The sequence below is a fragment of the Mustela erminea genome, chromosome 9 (assembly GCF_009829155.1).
Source record: "Mustela erminea isolate mMusErm1 chromosome 9, mMusErm1.Pri, whole genome shotgun sequence".
In the NCBI taxonomy this organism is placed as follows: Eukaryota; Metazoa; Chordata; class Mammalia; order Carnivora; family Mustelidae; genus Mustela; species Mustela erminea.
Window position 1 is genome coordinate 76,827,558 of NC_045622.1, and position 21,142 is coordinate 76,848,699.

General features: G+C 34.3%; 1 long non-coding RNA gene across 1 annotated transcript in view; it reads left to right on the forward strand.

Moving 5' to 3' along the window:
• The window catches only part of LOC116600273, a 52,629-nt gene extending 33,468 nt beyond the window's left edge, over nucleotides 1–19,161 (forward strand). The window contains exons 3-4 of the long non-coding RNA XR_004289570.1: nucleotides 250–326; nucleotides 18,616–19,161. This is a non-coding gene — a long non-coding RNA (uncharacterized LOC116600273). The remainder of the gene's footprint in view (nucleotides 1–249; nucleotides 327–18,615) is intronic.
• Nucleotides 19,162–21,142: the final 1,981 nt, after the last annotated feature.

A 21,142-nucleotide genomic window follows, 5' to 3' on the forward strand; every position in this document is an offset into this window, starting at 1 on the left:
CGTGGTCACCATAATGCCTCATCATCTGAGGATTTGATTAAAGCAGCAGCTGAGAGAGGCAGACATCACAGTAGCTTGTTAATGCACAAGCTGCTCTAGGAAGCTCAATTTGTTGCTGAACAGACATCTGAGCTGAGCCCTTTCACCATTCTCTTTTTCATTTCTTGGCCTGTGTTTGAAGGGAACAGATACATACACAGCACACAGATGTAAATAAAAGCTATACATATGCCTTCTCTTTTAATACAGATATCAGATGAATCACATTATCTACTTTGTGGGACCCATTTAGAAAGACTCCAAATATCCAAATGACACCAGCTAAGGTAGGTTTTGTTGTTCTTGTTTGTTGTTTGTTTTTAAGAAAGAGTCTGTGCTTTGCTGGGGGTACCTACATTACTTACAGGGTATCCACAGAAAGTGGACTCCAAACTTCAGAGAGTATGGAATCTGTGACTTTTTGTTCTGTTTTGTTTTGTAGAATTTCAGGATGTATGAGTGCATTTTTCTTCATTCTTAGTAGAATGTTTATGATCTTTACTAGATTCTCAAAGAAGCTTGTAAGTCTCAAAGTTTAAGAACCACTGCTCTTCAGCCATCATAGAGAGGAGTCAATGTATTTGGAGAAATGTATTTGTCTGCTTGGGTTACCATAATAAAAATATCAGAGGCTTGTGGTTTAAACAACAAAAGTTTAGTTTCTCACAGTCCTTGAGTAGACAGAGCCAATCTAAAAGCATTCTCAATAGTCAACATTGGGGCAATTTGAGTAACAACCACAAAAAAAAAGTAATAATAATGATAACTTGGATTATAACAAAAGAACAAAGTAATTAGGAATCTTACTTACATAAATAGACAGTTGAGGGTACAAGGGATGGAGAAGGGATAAATCTTCCTTACAGAAGCTTCTCAAAGCATACATGCAGATAGACACCAAATTAGGGGGTAGAACCCAATTTCCCTATTCCTGAGTATGGACTGGACTTACCAACTCATGAGAGAGTATAAAAGAGAAGAATAGAAGCTTTACATTGGAAAAGCCTGGCTGGCATGATTTTAACAAATAATCAGTAAATAATCGATGTCATCAGTGGTAAGTCTTATATCCTCTCACATGGTGTAAATGAAGTATTACTTCATATCTGTAGTACTCTCCCTCAAAATCCCACAGCTATAGTCTGATTTTGAGAAAACACCAGGCAAACCCAAGTTAAGAGACACTATTCAAAATACCTGGCTGGTATGCTTCAAAACTGTCAAGGTTATAAAAAAATATGAAAAATCTGAGAAAATATCACAGACTGGAGGACACTAAAGAGGTGTAACAACCAAATGCTGTGAGGCATCATAAACTCCTCAGAAATAGTGGTTATATCTTTATCAGGTGGCTACTGTGGGTTCAGTAGTTTTCAAAGGCTTATTGTGAAATGGAATATTTGTTATTGTCTTGCTTTACTTTTAGCCATTTTAGAAGTAAAACAAATAAGAAAACACCATTGTCAATTAATCCATAAGGTTTTACTAAAAATACAAGGGACAATTCTTATGGAAATGGCTGTTTGTGACAGGTAATGTTTTGGGTTAAAAAAAAAAAAAGCCAAGGGCAAGCAAATATCATGCAATATATCACTTTCATAATAACTTATATTTCTCTTTTTGAACAGTTACTATTGTCCTAGAACTTTGCCATGAATTAATTCATTTAATTATAATGCTAGATTTAGAAGGTATATATTAATAATTTTCTACCACGTTACTGGTAAGGAAATAAGCTTAAACTCGGTAAGTCACTTGTTGAATGATAGAGCTAACAAGCAAGAAATTGAACCACGGTAGTCACCATCTTCTACCACTGTCCTCATTCTCCTTAACTCTTTGCATTCACCTGGCGGTGGTGGTGATGGTACCAATATTTTAATTTATTAAATATCTGCAAGACCTTGTGTTAGATATTCCACTAATATAATTACATGTAATTGTCACAGACAGGCTATTACTGTTATCCTCCTGAGGCCCAAAAAGGTTTGGTGATTTTTGTCAATGACACAGAGTAAGTTGATTTCAGACACAAGATTTAAAAATCAAAGCCTGTGCCTTTGAAACAGATTTAGGGAGAGTATAAAGAACAGAGAATTGGGTAAAAAATGTCATTCACTGTTCAGAGAGACAGAGCCAGGAAATCTACATGGCAGAGAAGGACTAGAGTGTCTGGACCATGAGTGTGCCTATAACCCAGTTTGGATGAAAAGGAGGTACCTAGAAATGTTCCTTAGGTAGCATGTTAGGCAGCAGCTTGATATTGAGTAAGATTTTACCAGATGAATAAGGTTGGAGAAGATGTATCCAGCATGTGCACATCACAAAATCTTGAGAAACAGTGCATTTCAAGCAATGCAAGTACATTTTGGAATTCTGCAAACCTGTGTAACCAGGAGTGATTCTGAAGGTATTTGTACTGCAAACACTCTGGCACTAGGTTTCACTATGCTTGGTCAGAAGCCTTGGGCAAGAGGTCTCACCACAAAGCTAGAAAGGCACTTGGTAAATGTATCCTTAAGGGCTAACAAAATAAATAAATTATAAAAATCAAAGTTTATAACATGTCAACTAAATATCAAACAATAAGTAAGAGCAAAACAAAGTAAGCATGATTACACAGTTATATCTGAGGAAGCAAAGGTTGATACAACTATCACTTAACTAATGCAATGGCTACTAAGTGCTATGGGATGCCACCAGCTCCAGGTGCTGTAGATACAATGTTGATCAAGATATGTAAATTTTCTCCCCTCGGGAAATTTACTTTAAAAATACTATTTATAGTGATCTGTGGACTCATTCAAATCTGGGTTGAAAATCTGTGCCCTCATATTTGTTGTATAACTTTGGGCAATTCACCTAACCAGTCCAAATCTTACTTCCTCAGTTATAAAATGTGTGTAATAACATTTACTTTGTATTGATCCTGACCAAGATTTTGGTAAGATGAAATATTTATTTTAAAATGTATCTTGATCATCATGGGATCCACAGCATCCAGAGGAGGTAAGCATTCCATGGCACTCAAAGCCATTGTGTTAATAAAATACAGTTAGATCAACATTTAGTTGTATCTTAGTTTCTTTTTAGAGTGCTTAGAGTATAGCAGATGACTGATAATGTAATAAATATGTGTGTAATAAACATACTGACAAGTATTTAGACATCCCTCATCTCCTTGAGCCTTCCTTATACCTCTCTAAATCATCAACATCACCTTTTTTTCAAATATGTGGAAATGAAAGAAAATATTTTTGACTTCCCAAGACCAGATGATTTCTACACATTTTTATTCTCTAAATCCATATTTGATAACTTGTTTTCTCACTTTAAGCTCACTTCTTGCTTTCTCTATGATATAATACCAAATTATCATTTCTAAATTGCCAGAATTCTTTTCATTGACACTTTCTTGATTATAAACTTTGAACTCTTCAGTCATTCATCTTAGGGAGAGGTTCATTGTGTATCACTGTGGTAACACATCCCACTCTACCATAATTGTCTATATTCACTGTTAGATTGAAAGATTCATGATGGCAGGGGCTATGTTTTTGGAGTTCTTTATAATTTTTGGAAAGTTATCATTCTTTACTAAGTATTTGTTAATGAGTGTGTGTTTTCTTTCTGTTGTCCCTACCTGATGCAGCTCCTCTAACTAAAAACATACCATACTGTATGTTAACTGGAATTGAAATAAAAACTTGAAGAAGAAGAAAAAAAAAATCTACCGCTAATATAATAGAAATGAGATTACCTTGAAAGTTACAATAATTATAATGTTCAACTAGGGAACCTCTTAGGGATGCTTAATAAGACATTGTATTTGCGAATACCCCCAAAATGTAGTAACTTAAAACAACATTTATGATCTCACAGTTTCTCAGGGTCAGGAATGCAGGGGCAGTTTAGTTGTAATTCTGGATGAAAATTACTCACAAAGATGCAGCTGAAGTGTCAGCCTGAGCTACTGTAGTCCCAAAGTGTGACTATGGGAAGATTCACCTCCAAGCTTCCTCATTTTTCTGTTGTCAGTCCTTAGGTTCCTACAGGTTACTAGCGAGAAATATGTTTCACAGAAGATATGAGTCTTTCCATAGAGTAGATAACAATGTGTTAGCCTACTGTCCCCAGAGTGGGGATTTCCAGAGAGAAAATGAGAGAGAGAGAGTAAACAAAAGAGACAGATATATATACAAGAAATCAGTTTTATGGTGACTTAATCTCAAAAGTGACATCCCATTACTTGTGCTCTATCCTATTGGTTGGTTAGAAGTCACTAGGTCCTGTCCGCATGTAAAGAGAAGGGATTATACACCCAAGGGAATGGGCACTAAGAGACAGGAATCATTGGTAATCATTTTAGAGGCTGCCTATCAGAAAAAGATCAGTGATTTTTTTATGCTTAAGTCATTGTCTGCTAATGTTGTCTTTTTCAGAATAAACAAACACTGGTTGAGTGTTATATTATTTTAATAGTTTTTCTTAATACCCTATCTTCACAGAATTAATAAAAAAACATGGATTCTATATTTTCCTAGATATAGTGTATTGATCATAAATAATAAATAGAAAGGACGGAATGTCTCCTTATCTATGACTTCTTTGATCATGAACTGTGTGATGCTTGGATTTATGGAGGGTACCTTTTATTTCCCCTTGTATTTGTAGAAACTAAGCTAGACCTGGTATTATCATACTTGCAGAGAACACAGTAAAACTTCAAAGAGAAGAGATACCATTTTTATATTCTTTTATAAAAAGAGACTTAAATTATTTGTAGAACAATTTCTCCCCCTATTGAATTTATAAAGGCCAAGGCTTTGGTCATTCAGTATGACTCATGGGGCACTGAAATGCCCCAGCAGGTATCACAAATTCCTATATGTGGGCCTAGAGCTGCGTTCACTAGCATGGGTTTTTGTTGTTGTTGTTGTTTTGTTTTGTTTTATATTATTATTTCTGGGAATAAGTGTGCATGTATCAAGTCCATTGAGCTAAAAGTAATATAACCTCCATTTTTCACCAAAAAACCCCCTCTAGCCCCACCTCTCTTTTTAAACAGTCTTTGGAAAACCGCAAGGAAACAACCACAAGTAATGTTCAGAAACTTCTAAAATCTAGAATTAGGAACACACTTTCCTTCTCTTCTGTTTTTTTTCTTCCTCCCAACTCCCATCTTGCCATAGTGACTACTGTTAAGTTATAAATTTTTATTTTTCCAAGATAATCTCTGAAATGTACCATAGTTTTAGAGACAAGAAATCAAAGGCAACATTTAAAATTAAAAAGAGAATAATAGTTCATGTTGTTTGAGACACATGTAAATAATTTGTTGATGCTTTTTAGTATTTAATAAGAACCTGAGAGGCAGGAATATTGGTAACTATATAAATGTATGATAAACAATTTCTAATAAAATTATTGAATATAGTTTGGCTTCCTGGTTCTCTATTATACTTCCCTCTATATACCTTAGTCAGAAAGACCCTGGTAAGTTTCAGCCTATCCATAGGTAGATAAAATTTTGTTGAGTCAAATGAAGTAATAGTACCAAAGCTTGACCAATGGCAATTCAGCATCTAATAATTGTGGGGCTGAATTAACCCTCACCTAGAAAAAATATTAGGAAGTTTTGACAAAATGTTATTTAAAAAAATAGAACTACAGATGTACCAACATTAGGCAGAAGCTAGAAGAAAGTCAAATTTGAAAATGAGAATGGCACTGAGTGAGATTTAAGTATCTGTGGCTTTTTCTCTGAGAGTAGGATATTGAAAGCTTGATATTTACAGGCTAGATATGTTAGCAGACAATTTTCAGTAAGAAAATCATAAAAGAGAGTCTTAGTATTTTGTGTAAAATTTGGTATGGAATAGTCATTAGAGCTATCTGACACCAAGCTGACAACAGTCAGGGCTGGGTGTTTTACTTGTTTATTTTTTGTTTTGTTTTGTTCTCCTTTTCAGTAGAATTATGGTGCCTAAAAAGTCTCATAAAATAGTGATAAGGTTTTTTTTTTTTTTTTTTTTTTTTTTTTAGTTTTTTTTAAGGGGTTATTTGTGAAGCCATCTATTATAAATGGCAATTTTGTGGAGCAAAAATATTTGGTGGCTTTCTTTTTTTCTATTTTCAATAAGTGAAGCAAAGTCCAGGCTTATTAACATGATTATTAGCCAAAATAGAAATGTGTCTCTGGCATAGGCTTTCTTCATGTCTCCAGTCAAAGAGATCACTCTGAAGTTCAAATTGAGAACTTTTTTCCCCCCTTATTTTCACAGAAAGACTTAGGTCTTTATATCATAAAGTATTTTTGATATGCCATAGGTCTGAATAAACAAGAATTACTCAATTAGGAGTAGCAGAGGGGAATGCAAATTTTACTTTATTAGCAAGGCTTGAGTAACTTTTTTTCTCACTGGTAAATTAACATCTGGTATGCTTGCTATCAATGGAAATAGCTTTCCAGCATTATTATATTACTTGCAGTTCTTTTTTTTTCTTTTCTATTAAACTGCAGAAACAATTAGATCTTTATAGGTCATTCAAAGTCAACTCAAAGAGATTGATAAGGTAATATATGTTTTTAAAGACAAGAAGAAAATTCTTAAAGATGATGAAAATGAATATATAAGAAAGTAGGGAATTATAGGAAGAATAATCATTATTGAAAACATAGAGAGTATGTGAGGAAATATAAGAATATCCAAAAATAAAAGACTGTTGGTTGTTTAAACAACAAAAGAGGGAATTTGCTGCAGAATTTATAAAATATCTAACTTAAGATTTAACTATACTACTGTAGTGAATTTGATAAAGCCCCAACAAGAATGATCAAGAAAAAAGAGAATAGTATTAATTACCCACATTAAGAACAAACCAAGGTTACAGTGGAGATAAGAAAAGATCATAAAAATTTTTATAATAGTATATATGACGTACAAAATTAACAAGTTCTTTGTAAAGCACAACTTATTAAAGCAGAGAAAAGATAACAGAAAATTAATTAAATAATTGAATCTATTAACAGAATATCTTCCAAAAAGATAACTCCATTCTCAAATAACTTCACTGGTGAATTCCATCAAATATGCTCAAGAGAAATGTTATCAATTTTAAACAAAATGTTTTAGACAGTAAAGAATGTGGAATCACTTCTCAAATCAATTTTTTTGAGGCCAACATAATCCTAATACAAAACCTGACATGAGAAGAGAGTTACTGTCTAATACTGCTCATGAATATAAATACAGGAAGTCTAAACAAGTATTAGAAAATCAAGCCAGCAACATATCAAAAGGGTAATACATGATGGCCATGAATAACCGAAGTGAATGAAAAGTTTAACAATCGAAAATCAATTTATCACATTAGGAAATAAAGGAGGAAACATTTATTTATTTGTTTGTTTGTTTATTTGAGAGAGAGAGAGCAGGGGGAGGAAGAGAGGGGAGGGACAAGCAGACTACAGAGCAGGCTACCCCAGACTGGGAAGCCCGATGTGGAGCTTGAACCCATGACCCCAAGATCATGACCTGATATGAAATTGAGTCAGTGGCTTACTGACTGAGCCACTCAGACACCCCATGGAAGAAAACTTTTAATAATCACCTCAATAGATTAAGGAAAAGCTCTGGCTACAATTTAATATTCATTTATGTAAAAATTTTGAATAAACTAAAAATACAGTGGAACCCCTCAATCTGGTAAAGAATATACACAGACATTTTTTTTTAAAAAGCTGACATATTTAATGGTAAAATATTAAGCTATGACTTCCTTCTGTCAGAATAAGACAAAGATATACACTATGATCTCATCTATTCAACATTGTGTTAGATGTACTAGACAATGCTGTACAGAAAGAGAAATAAAAGATAAAAATATGAAAAAGGAAGCAAATGTTTTCATTCACATATGGCATATTTTGTTTAGAAAATCCTAAGGAATCTACAACAATAACTATAATTGGTGAATTTATGAAGCAAGATCACTAGACACAAAGTATTGCAAAAATTTATTATAATTGTATACACTACCAAAGACAAATTTGAAAATAGATCAGAACAAGTTACAGTGGTATTAAAAGCATCAAACAGGGTGATGGGGTTATGGACATTGGGGAGGGTATGTGCTATGGTGATTGCTGTGAAGTGTGTAAACCTGGCAATTCACAGACTTGCACCCCTGGGACTAAAAATACATTATATGTTTATGAAAAATAAAAATAAATAAAATTTAAAAAATCAAACACCTAGAAATGAATTTAATAAACATGTATAAGAGTGCTAATAAAATACTACATAAATTTTCTGAAAATTTTTTTTTAAATTTAAAATAAATAATAAAAATAAAATTTAAAATAATTTTTATTTAGATAAATGGAAGAATATGAGATGTTTCTGAATTGGTAGATTCTTTATTATCAAGATAAAAATTTGCTCCATTTTGATGTATAGGTGCTGCACAATCTTTTTTTTTTTTTTAAGATTTTATTTATTTGAGAGAGAGAGAGAGCACACCAGAAGGAGGGAGGAGCAGAAGGAGAGGGAAAAGAAGACTCCCTGCTGAGCTGCCCCCCAGCCTCTATCACCTGGGGCTCCATCCCAGGATTGTTGGATCATCACCTGAGTCAAAGACAGACACTTAACTGACTGAGCCAGGCAAATGCCCCAGTCCAGCACAATCTTAATCAATAACCCAGTAGGTTTTTTCAAGGTATCAACAATCTGGTTCTACTAAAGATATAGAGATATAATGAAATAAAGAAAAACTTGGAGGACTTAAAATACCATATTTTAAGGCATAGCAAAAAGCTGTAACTATTAATACAGTGAGGGATTAATGTGAAGCATAGATAAAGGATGGGACAGAAGAGAGAATATAAGAGTAAATGTGTGCATGCATGTGTCTGTAGTCACCTATTTAATTGTTTATCTTCAAACAAATTTAGTTTGTTAAGAAAACAAGAACTACTTAATTAACCATGCTGAAGCAAATGGTTATACATGTGGAAAGAAGTCAACCTTTAACTCACACTATACCAAAAAATTAATTTAAAATGGAATATAGTTCTAAATATGAAAGTCAAAAATGTTTAAATTCTAGAAGAAAACATTGGTGGATGTCTTTTTTACTTGGTATAAGAGAAATTTCTTAAACAACACACAAATTAATAGTCTATAAATACATGTGTATGTACATATATATAACATGTATATGTATGAAATACATGTATATGTCTATATACATGGTAAATTATAATTATAGTGTTTATATATATATGTGTATACATATCTATAAATTTAAAACTTGTACTCATCAAATGATACCATTAAATAAATGAAAGCCACAATCATAAGAAATATTTTCAATACATATACCTGAGAAAAGCATATATTTTTCAAATACAAATATATTGACAAGACAATAAGAAAAAGTCAAACAGCCCAATACAATAATAAGCAAAAGATTTCAAAAGACACTTTACAAAATATATCCAGATGGCCATGAAACATATAATAATATGCCAAGCTCCTCTAGTCATCAAGAAAATGAAAACTAAAATCACAGGAAAATACTGTTACACATCTCCCAGAATGGCTAATATTTAAAGAGTTACAAATCTTTCAGCAACTGCATCCCCACGGTTAGAAAGAGTGAGGTGATTCTCAACTCAGTCATAAGAAGGCCCTGATTTCAACTTCTGCTTAAGGCTAGAATTTCAAGTGAATTTTTATTTTTAATTATATGATTTCCTTATAAACAAGCATCACACATGCTTTTGGAATGAGGATTCCTTACTGCTTTTAGGTTTTGGATAAGAGCTATCTAATCCTTAATGTGCCACAGGCTTTTAATACTGCTCTCTGAAGAATAATCTTTCCTAGGGATATGTGCACCCCTCTATTTATAGCAGCTTTATTTATACTAGCCAAATTATGGAAGCAGCCTAAGCATCTATTGATAGATGAATGGCTAAAAAAGATTCAGTATATATCTACCAGGGAATATTATTCAGTCATGAAAAGAATGAAAGCCTACCATTTGTCACAACATGGATGGAGTCAGAGTATTATGCTAAGCGAAATAAGTCAAAGACAAATACCATATGATTTCACTCATACGTGGAATTTAAAAAGCAAAACAAATGAGCAAATAGGAAAAAAAAAAAAAAGAGAGAGAGACAAGACAAGAAACAGGCTCTTAACTATTGAGAACAAACTCATGGTTACCAGAGGGGAGGTTTGTGTATGTGGCAGGGGCGGGATGGGGGGATGGGTGGGATTAAGGAAGGTATTTGTTGCGATAAGCACTGGGGGACCTATGGAAGTACTGAATCACTATCTTGTACATTTGAAACTAATATTACACTGTGTTTTAACTAACAAATTAAAATAAAATCTAAAAAAAAAATAGCCTTCCTATTAAAAGTTAAAAGTTTATCTCTTTTGACCTAGAAAGAAAGAAAGGAAATTAATTAATTAACTTATTAATTATTTAATTAATCACAGGGATGCCTCGGTAGCTAGGTCAGTTAAATGTCTGTCTTCAGCTCAGGTCATGATCCCAGAGTTCTGAAATCAAGCCCCACATTGGGCTTCCTGCTCAGCATGGAGTCTGCTTCTCCCTTCCCTGTCTGTTGCCCCTCTCACTTGTGCGTGCTCTCTCTCTCTCTCATTCTCTCTCTGCAATAAATAAAATCTCTAAAAATTTAAAAAAAAACCATAAAGCATTACAAATCCAGGTGTTGATGAAGATGTGGAGTAACGGAGACTTTTACACATTGCAGGTAGGAGTGTAAAATAGTGCACGTACTTTAGAAAATTCTTTTTCCTTTGTAATAACATTAAATATACACGTATCCAATAACTAAGTGATACTACTCCTAGGTAATATTCAAGAGAATCAGTGCTTTTGTACATGAATATTAATGTTTACAACTTTTTCATAAGTATAACAAAATGAAAACAATGCAAATGTCCATCAGGAAGGAAATGAATAAGCAACCTTGGCATAGTCCTACAACAGAAGCTAGGCAAGAGGAAAACAAAACAAAACAAATGATGATGCGTACAATATGAAAATGAGAAGAAAACAGAAATTACCTGTGATTCTAGCACCTTGACATGCTAACAACAGTTTTTAAAAAAGGTAATTTCTCTCACAGCAAAATATTTCCAACTATGTAAGAAAGTGGATGGTGTATAATTAGCATGCACACCACATACACGTTAAGATTAACGTAGCACTTCTTTTCTATATTACATAATGATTAATTTTCCAATTAAAATAGAACATTTCTTATTTCTTTAGTGGCTATAAGATATTTAATTATCTTGATTTGATAATCTGAACATTTAAGAACACTTCAAATCTCTTTCTGAAAAAGTTATTAAAATACTTCCTATATTATGTCTTAAAATTTATCATTATCATTATTTGATCCTTATGTCTTTTGTCCATTGAAAGAAAAAATGTATATATTATTTATGCAAAAAAGTTTGAATACTCACAGTATTTAGTAAATTCATAGGTAAATATTATAAAACATAAAGATAGTGTTAGATGCGATACCAAAATACAGTAAAGGACAGATTTTTAAAGGCAGAAAACTTGTTTTGATCTAATTTTATTCATAAGCACTTTTTTTCCACACAGATCTTCACTTTTTCCTCCTTGTTAGCAAAGCAGCAAATCTATCAAAACCTCTCTTAATAGAAAACCTGTACAGACTTTCAAAGCAAATGTGCTCTCACATGTGGCATTGTATGCATTTTACTACCTTGGGTGATTTTTATGGCTTAACTTGTTCCAAATGAAATGTAATTTGTCTAAAAAAAGTCAGTTTTAACCTCTGACTTTTATTAAGAATAAAGAATTACTATGTTTCCCCATTCTTTATCCAAAATAAAAATGAAAATTGTCTTCTGAGAATTATTTTATAACTGTTTTCTAAGAGTATTAATTTTTTCAATGGAGTTAAAACCTCCTGGAATTCTATCTAGGCCAACATTTTCAAAATGCTAATGCTTTTCAAATGATCTCGATATATTTAAAAGTTCTGATTGTTTGAGTATTTTATTATCATAGAAACAGTACTACCATTTTACTTTAATATGAAGCGAGCACAATTTTGACATTGCAGTGTATTTTCATTAAACTTTTTATTAAAATTAATTGGTAAATAGGAATAATTGATATTGAAAGAGAACAATGTATCAGAATTCAGGAGAAATAATTTGCACCAGTAAATACACAGATCAATATAAGCTGTTAGCTTACAATTTTTTAAAAGGTAAAATCGTGGCTCTCATTCAAATATAAAATGTTTTTAGTTAATTAATTAATAAATGAGAGCCATTAAGATGTTAAACCAGTCTAAAAGCCCCCTAAGAATTTAGCCATATATAGAAAATTAAAAAAAAAAAAATAGGGTAAGAATGCCGAGTTAGATTTAACAAATAAAAATAAAGGATACCCAGTTATATCTGAATTTCAAATAAACAATAAGTTTTTTATTTTTTATTATTATTATTTTTTTTTAATATAAGCATGTTCCAAAGCATAGGACATAGTCATTACTAACGAAACATATCCTGTGCTTGATCTGGTGACCCAAAATAAGAAAGCAATACCTGGTAACTATTTTATTAAACACTAGGCAATTGGCAAGATTTGATTAAAATGTATCTCCAGTGGTATGTCAAGGAGGTTTGAAGAGCAGACAAGAGTTGGGATGGGGAGAAAAATGGTCACAGTGTGGGGGAACAGTATTTTCACAGCAACTGTTGATAAAATGCCAACCCTGACAAAATCCCTTCTTTCTGTAAGAAGGAAGACAAAAGAGGAGATGGTTATTTATATAAAGTGAGACAAAGGGAAGAAAAGGAAGTCCTGATGCTTCTGGAGCAGAACTATGGACACTGAAAACAGGGAATTCCTGCCCTGCCTCACTTTCCATGACATCTAGCATTGTTTAGCTCATTTGCTAAATTAATTAAGCACCTCAATTAAAAGTCACCTTGACTGTAGCAATCAATCAATCCTCCAGTTTGTCCTGGTGCCTAAACTTGTCTCTCCAGGGAACATTAAACTTTCATTAACTTCTGGGCACACACACAAAAATGTCTACAGAAATTTTACTTTGGCCTTAATTCCCTTTGCCAGAAACTGTGCCTACGAATGACTATGAAATAGGTATTATTGTCTGTATCATTCTAAGGATGAGCAAACATGCTTGCTATATCTTTGATACTTTACTAGAGCCACAAAGCTAGAAAGTGACAGACTTAATATTTAAAACCACTTCTGCTTTTTTAAATCAGCTTCTAAATCACTTATTAAAATTCCGTGAATAACACTTAGAAAGGACAATTTTATTTTATGTAATTACAAAAGCTGAATTTTTTTTTAAAGTTAAAGAAAGCATTTCTTATGGGCAATGCAAATGTGAGTCATTTTTGTTCTTAGTCTTTTTTATATTAAAAGCATATTAATAAATGTTATCTAAAATCCAAAAAAAAAAAAAAGAGCTAAACTACTCCTGAAGGCAATATAGTATGGAGATTAAGAGATGAATTTTGGCATCCTACATGCTTCATTTAGAAACTTGGTTCTGCCCCTAAATAGCTAAATGACTTTGGGAAGAATTAAACTCCCAGAGTCCATTTGTTCATCTGAGAAGTAGACTAACAATATCATGGCTTCTTTGAAGACTTAATGAAATCACTATATGTGTGTGTGTGTGTGTGTGTGTGTGTGTGTGTGTATTCATGTGTGTGTATAGATATATGTGTGTGTTTGTGTATACTTTGTATACATATATGTATACACACACAGTATATATGTATATACATATACATACACACACGGTACCATAGAGCACATAGTGGGCTCTTACTAAGTGGCATTGATGAGTTCCTTTCCTCCATTTCTTGAAGGTGAATTGCAAGGACATAAAGAAAATAAGAACTTATATTCAAAAACCAAAAGTGTCGACAAGGAAGAAAAGGGCATTAAAACATTGGATCCGCATCGCTGGAGATAAGTGTCCCAGGAGAGTCAGAGGCCTCTCAAGGAGGTAGTGGAGAAATAGCCAGGACATAGCCTGCATGTGCATTAAGTCTCCTCAAGGATAGGAATGTTAAAAGTGGGGTCTTTTGAATTCATGCTTTTTCCTTTGCAAAGACCTATGGTATTGCCCTCTGAAGAAATTAATCTATTCAGGAAACATATATTAAATGACTCATAGAAGCCAGGTACTGGAGGCTTGTGTCCTGAAACTGCCAGAAATAATCTCAATGCATTTGGGTCATTGAAGAGTGGAGCTAGGAATAGCCATTAAGATACTGTAGCCTCCTCATTTCCAAGTATGTATCTTTACTACTGTTCACCCTTTACCACAAGCAGACACAGAGTAGAAATAGTTTATTGGGAGGTAAAGCAAACATCAGAAAAGAATAAGTAAGGAATTCCAGTTGAAAGGGTACATTATAGTGACAGATTCTACTGAGGGGACCTTAGTCATTGGGGCAACTCGGGAAGCCAGTCACACACATACCTCAGAGTGTGAGGGAACCAGAGTGTACTCAACTCCTTCAGAGGGATGCTGGGAATTAATTCCTCAGCACCTCAGATCCTCTTCTGTGCAGATGAAACACAGGGTTAGGACCTCAGGCATGAGGAAGCAGGTATCAGCAGATTGTGGAATTAAGCAAATTTGCACTGAAATAGGAAGAGGAAGGGCATCTGGGTGGAGCTAATGGCCTCCTGAATTTAGATCTTATTTTGATGAGAGCTAGATTAGGCAAACATAAACAAATTGTCTTTATTTTGTTTTTGTTTTTGTTTTTGTTTACTGCAGGTTTTCTTAGTTGTTTGTTTCTTTTTTTTAAGATTATTTGCTTATTTATTTGTTTGTTTGAGGCGGGGGAGGGGCAGAATGAGAGGACAGTGAGAATCTTCAAGCCAACTGCTTGCTAAGCACCGAGCCTGGGGTGGGGGGGCTCCATCCCAAGACCCTGGGATCATGACCTTAGTTGAAATTGAGTGGGGGCACTGAAGCAACTCAGCCACCCAAGTGACTCCAGGTATTCTCAATTGTATTTGTATGCGAATGTAAATATATATTATTGTGTAGTTTCCAGATAGGGGCATATTGTAAGTGTTTCCCAAAAGATTTAACAAATACTCCTTTCATCTTCCAAACATCTTGTAAGACTAGACTTTTTTAGTAATACTTCATTGTTTTACGATCTAGTCCCGTGGCCTGTATTTTATCAATGAGAAAAATTAGGTCTGTCTAAGTAGTAACATGTTCATAAGAACACAAGAACTCCAAGTGCAGAAATGTAGGAAGAGGACATAGATTTGTCTGGCAAAAGTTAAGGCAGTGGGAATCAGAACTTGTGACAGTGATTTCCTGTTAAGTACATCCTTATCATTCCCTCCTGTGGAGGTCCCTTTCAGGCAAAAGGCCTGAGCAAAGGAAACTTGAGCAAAATGAAAGGGTCCACAGTGACCACCAAACTGAATACAAACAGGGTCATTAAGAGACCCACCTCAGCAGCTCAGCCATTTAAAGGTCTGCCTTAAGCATCAGGGTCCTGGGATCCAGTCCCACATCTGGCTCCCTGCTCAGCCTGCTTGTGCTCTCTCTTTCTCTCAAACAAACAAACAAACAAACAAATAAACATATAAAATCTTGGGGGAGGTGGGGAAGAGACCCAGGTATCCATTTGGTTTGCAGATTTTATACTTGGAGAATTATATTTGTAAACCTCAGGAAATCATAGGTGAAAACGATAATCATTTAGGAAAAAAACTGAACAATTTTACTCATAGTATATTCATCTAGATTGCTGTGCCTTTTTTCCCCCAATTTCATTTTACACTTAGGTTGAGCCATGTGAAATTAATGTTTACATAGTTCAAAATGAGTCAATTATTACTAATTTCATATGGTTCCATTTAATAGATAAAATAGACACGAGACTTCTGATAGGTTTGTAACAGGTAGCAGATACTTTTCATGATGAGCTGGCTGAAATTATGATCAGTATGTACTGTAAAATTTTAGGCTATTCTAGTAATCATAAAATCAGTTTTTCTTCATTCATTTAGTGAATATTTATTGAATCATGACCATATGCTATGCTATGCATAGGGCATCGTACAGAAGAGACGATTTCTTTACCCTCATAAAATCTACATTTCAGTGAGGAAATGGAGAATAAATAATATAAATAAATAAGAGGTATGCACAGTGTAAAGAAGAAACAGAGGCACTGAGCACACACAGAAGAGAGAGAGTGTGTGAGAGTGAACATTTGGCACAGAATGATCAGACAAGTATTCAAAGAAAATCAAGTGAGGAATTCTCAAAGCCAGATTTAAAAAAAAAATTATATATATATATATATATATATATATATATATATATATATATATATATATATAAAATTTCAGGAAGAGAAAGTGACCACTTGTTCTCTTTTCCCAAAATGGAGGACTATGGGGCTACAGTTTTGCATCCAAGATTTTACCAAGGTATAATAAAAGGCATAATAAAAAAATACAGGATGAGAACCAGTTCTTAAGATGTTTTTGAATGGCAGAAGAATCTGGATTATAGAAAATGAGTAGATACTACATATCATCGGCACTACCCCATCCTCATATAATGATGACTAGTAGCAATATGGGTGATACATAATACAAAAGTACTTTAAACACAGTAAACATTTTCGTCCCTGTTCTGTGGATAGTACATTGATACTAAAAATCCCTTATGATTCTTGTTTACAGAATCTTTGGGTCAGAGGAAACCTGACACGGAAATAGAAAAACGTGTCTATCTTCAAAAACAACCTTCAATTCCTCTTCCATTTCTGAGCTCTTTATTTACCAGTAAATGATGACTCCGACAACTCGAGTCTTGTGAAATATCAAAACCTTTAACTCACACCCATTTATGAAGTCATTTGGCAGTCACTCGTACACACAGAGCTGGTCCTGGAGACTGAGCTATTTCCAGCTCCCCAGATGAGTCATTTAACCTCTCTCTACCCTTTAAAGATAGGAATAAATTGTTCCTTGGCCTACCTCACCAGGATGAAATGGCTATTGGTGAGATAATGTCTATGAAACAATTTGAATGTCTTACAAAAAAAAAAAAAAGGGCCAAATGTTTTCAAAGCAGCTTGCTGGAATTTCTGACCCAGAGGCTGAAAAGGAAATCCGTGAAACTGGATTCTTTCAGTGACTTTATGAGCACGGGGGATGGAGGAAGGGAGATCGTTTCTTGCCTGAACATGGGATACCATTGCTCTATAGTTACATGAAGGCTTAAGGAGAGAGGCTTTCCTGCCTTGAATAAATTTCTGATGAACAGTTACTGCTTTCACAATGGTTCACCAGGCATAGGCATAGCTAAAAGATGCACATGAAACTCAAAGATAGCAGACTGAAGGATTCTAATTTCTGAGAAAGCAACTCTTGCCTGGTTTCTGACTTACAGCATTAGCAACTACAACTTGGCCTTGGTTGTAATCAGAAAGTCGTTCTGGTGTTATTCTTCATTCACCAAATCCAATGAACTTCCAAACTCTGGCCCCCCTCACTGACTGCTCTCTTACTCAGCACTACCTGCCTCTCTATACTTATGATTTGCTTAAATGAGTCTGCTGGCATGCTAATACCTTGATTACTGTGGTCTTCTCCCACTGATTACCTGACCTAGTGTCTTACATTTCTCCATTTCATCCTTTGCATTCATGTTTTTTGTCTGCTTCCTGATGCTTCCATTGGTTGCTCTATCCCACCACTCCCAGATACAACCTTCGTTCCAGCCATGCTGAGTTATTTCTACTTCTCCGAAAACACGGTGCTATTTCAGCTCTGCCTCTCGTACATATGACTTCTGCCAAGGATACTCTTCCTTCTATAGGAGCAACAATATAGTATAGTGGTTAAGCAAGGACTTTGGCCAAGATCAAATGCCCCTCCCCTATCGAACTAGCTGTCTTTGGGCAAAGTTCTGAACTTCTCTGTTGCTCAGTGCCCCCTCTTCAAAATTGAGATAATAATAATACCTATATCATAGCTTGTGATGAGATCAGATGTGATCATTGATACAGTCACTGTCATGTGGCAGGTCAGCTAGTCACCATCTCATCTACCCTTCTGCAGGGACCGTAGGGTTCTGCCCTCACTCCCTCCCTTTGCAGAGGGAACTGTGGATTCCAACATTCTCTCACTCATACTTTTTAAAAATTTTAAACAAGTTTTGCTACTTTTGGTACTTTCTTTTTTTTTTTTAAAGCAGCCAAAGCCATTTGCATTAATACACATACCTATGTACAGATGCCATTAAATGACCTTCACTAACAGCCTATCAATTGGCCAAATATTATATCCTTTTATGCCGTAAGTCACAATGAAATATAAGTGAACTATAACTTATTTAATCATACTTACTGTTGTTTGTTTATATATTGAAACTTTTCGCCACAGTATAATAAAGATCTTTACTTGTACTTTTGTATAAGTCCTTTATTTTTTTTCCTTCAGGATACAAAAGAGAATTATAAAGAGGAAGATACTGCAGACTGGCTCGTTACATATGGACTCTGACTCCCTTCTAGATTCCCTTCTGCACTATGGTACTTGAAAAACTGCATTTACTAGCCTCCAGGGTTCAAGGCCATGACAAGGAGTTTTGTCCTCCTTCAGGCACAGAGGTAATAGTGTTTTGTTCTTCTGGAGCTTTTGCAGCAGAGATGTTGGTTATAGGTCCCCAGAGTCCTGGTTCCTATGTGATATGCAGTCCCAGCAATAGTTTTTCATGTGATGTTGAGTACGTTTTCCAGCTTGGTGGTATCAAGATTTATGGTATGTAAGCTCCATTCCTCAATCCTTCAAAGATTCTATAAATGCATACTCTTTAATGAATCTTTCTTGACTCAAATTAGCTAGAGTGGATATTATTGTCATGTAATGGGAATCCGAATGATGTAGGTGAGGCTTCTGAATTTTTAGCTTTTTGAATACTTATTACTTAATTTATCTTCAAAATATTTGTATCATATACCTTCCTACAAGCAGTGCACAAGTTTCTGTTTTCCTGAAACTTCATCACCAGTAAATATTATTGTTAAAAAATGTTAAAAAAAATTAAAAAGACAATGATCAACCCTATCCCTGTCTGTTCATGCCTTCTTCCAGAGTTGTGGAGTGAATAAATAAATAGATACATTTATTTTCTCCATAACATACTTTATTTCATTTTATTTTATATTTAAGTTTTTTTTATCTTTTTAAAATTTAATTTAATTTTTTTCATCATGGTAAGTGTACTCTAATCCCCATCCTCCCCACTTCCCCCATTCTCCCCACTTACCTCCCCTCTGATAACCATCAGTTTGTTCTCTAGAATTAAGAGTACATTTCTTTGTTTGTCTCCTCTTTTCCTTTTGCTTGTTTATTCTGTTTCTTAAATTCCACATATGAGTGAGATCATATGATATTTGTCTTTCTCTCCTTGACTGATTTCACTTAGCTTTATAGTCTTAATAGTGTATTTTAATTTTGTCACTAATTTTATTAAAGATTCCTTAAAGTTACAAATTGAATATCTCCAATGTGTACATATTATATATACCGTATCTTATTAAATCCCACAAAGCCTAATGACTTGGGATTTTAGCCATTAACCCCTTCTACAAACAAGGACCAACAAGACTTTAAAAGTATACTTACAGCAAAGAAATGAAAGTATGAGAATCCAAATCCATGTAATCTGACCCATTTGCTCCTGGTAATTCCAGCTCATCACTTAGCTTACGGAATCATCTGTTAACCTTCACACTCCTCCTCTTGAGATGTGTAAGTTATAAGTTACATATTAATCATTAGTATTTATTGTGGGTAAAAGAAACAATCTGTAAATAAATATCTTTTTAAATTTAATTTTTAGAAGATTTATTTATTTTACAGAGAGAAAGAGCACAAATAAGGAGAGCAGTAAACAGAGGAAGAAGGAGAAGCAGACTCCTCACTGAGCTGGGAGCTTGACATGGGGCTCTATCCCAGGACCCTGGGATCATGACCTGAGTGGAAGGCAGATGCTTAACCAACTTAGCCACGCAGGTGCCCCTAAATTTAAACTTTTAATCATTGTTGATCAGTGCACCAGGCTAATTTACTAAAAAATAATGAGTTGTTTATGAAAGTTGCTTCACTTAAAGATAAACCAGAGCTGTTTAGCCCACCTATTCTCTGATAGCTGCCTGGCATTTACGCACCTACACCATAAATAGTATGAAATTGTAAATATGTTTAAGAAAACATGATTTGCACACAAGTGATATGTCTAAGTACTGATAGGAATCATGCACTGTTATGCCAATAAAACATAAGCTGTTCTAAAATGGTCCAGGACCCTAATAAGCAAAAAATGCCTAGTTCCAACACCGAATATCTGAGGACAACATTAGTCTCTCTTTTTTTTCTCCATCTCTTCAGAGAGTACTGAGCAGGACGTGTACTGTTTCAGAAATGGCATAAAGTGACTTCCATCACCTTGAACTGTTTCGTTAAAGAACATACCCAAACAAAGGCTCACTTTCAAGTAATATTTAGGAGTAAACAGCAGGCAAAGTAGTAAACTGACTAATGTCCTGGAACAAGGTAGGGTCTAACTTCTCTTCTGTTGGCTCACAGCTGTTCCATCGTTAAATTGACTGGCTGTGTGATTGGCTTGTTAACTGAGAATTATGTGAGACAGTAAATGGTACATAGTTTCCACGTTGCCTCTTCTGATTAATATCTTCAAACCAAGTCTTCCCTAACCCAAGCCAGCCAAAATTCTGAATTCAAAGTCAGCATTCAAATAACATAACCGACATTTGTCTCCAACAAGACATTTATCTTCCAGACAAAGTCATAAGATCACTGCTTCCTGCTTCCTGAGCATCTATGTTTACCTCATGCATTAGTACATCGAGTACATTGAGTACATTGACCGTGTGTGCGTTTTTTTGTTTGTTTGTTTGTTTGTTTTTTTACAAACATGCTGATTTTACTCCTAGATTTTTTG